Here is a 621-nt window from a genome sequence, read left to right on the forward strand (position 1 = left end):
TACCACAGTTAACAGAGCTATCATCTACTTCACTATCACACGTGCTGGAAGGAACAGTCCTGCCCTCAAACACAAACTCACTACAGTATTACCTCGGCTTATTGTTTCATTAATTTACACACCTGGTAAAACTATACAAGGATTCTTTAAGTCCATGGATTTGATCTAAGAATCTTTTGGCGGCTACAGACACAAACGAGTTGCTGAAGTTAATAAAGATGTTATGAAGTTTCCAACATCTAACATAACGAACGGGCCTGTCCGGGATTTGAACCCGGGACCTCCTGCACCCAAAGCAGGAATCATACCCCTAGACCAACAGGCCGCTGCATAATAAAGAGAAGATAGATAGATTTAAGGAATTGATGCCATGCAATGATAACGTGAGCGACGTGGATTTGATAACCAGCTCCGGTCAGATGTGACAAGGGTGTTATCCAATGTAACCCCACTAAACGTCGCAGCTTTTCTCCAGTTACTCTAATTTTCTCCTGTAAAACGTCTCCTGGACCCTACCTGGAAGACGCCTCCTGGACCCCACCTGAAAATCGCCTCCTGGACCCCACCTGTAAGACGTCTCCTGGACCCCACCTGGAAGACGACTCCTGGACCCCACTTGGA

General features: G+C 46.2%; 1 non-coding gene across 1 annotated transcript; it reads right to left on the bottom strand.

Annotated features, from left to right (window-relative positions):
- Positions 1-253: 253 nt before the first annotated feature.
- Positions 254-325, bottom strand: Trnap-ugg. The gene has a single exon. It is a non-coding gene; the product is annotated as a tRNA-Pro (tRNA).
- Between the last annotated feature and the right edge of the window lie 296 nt (positions 326-621).

Source organism: Homarus americanus, unplaced genomic scaffold, assembly GCF_018991925.1.
Source record: "Homarus americanus isolate GMGI-L3 unplaced genomic scaffold, GMGI_Hamer_2.0 scaffold10096, whole genome shotgun sequence".
In the NCBI taxonomy this organism is placed as follows: Eukaryota; Metazoa; Arthropoda; class Malacostraca; order Decapoda; family Nephropidae; genus Homarus; species Homarus americanus.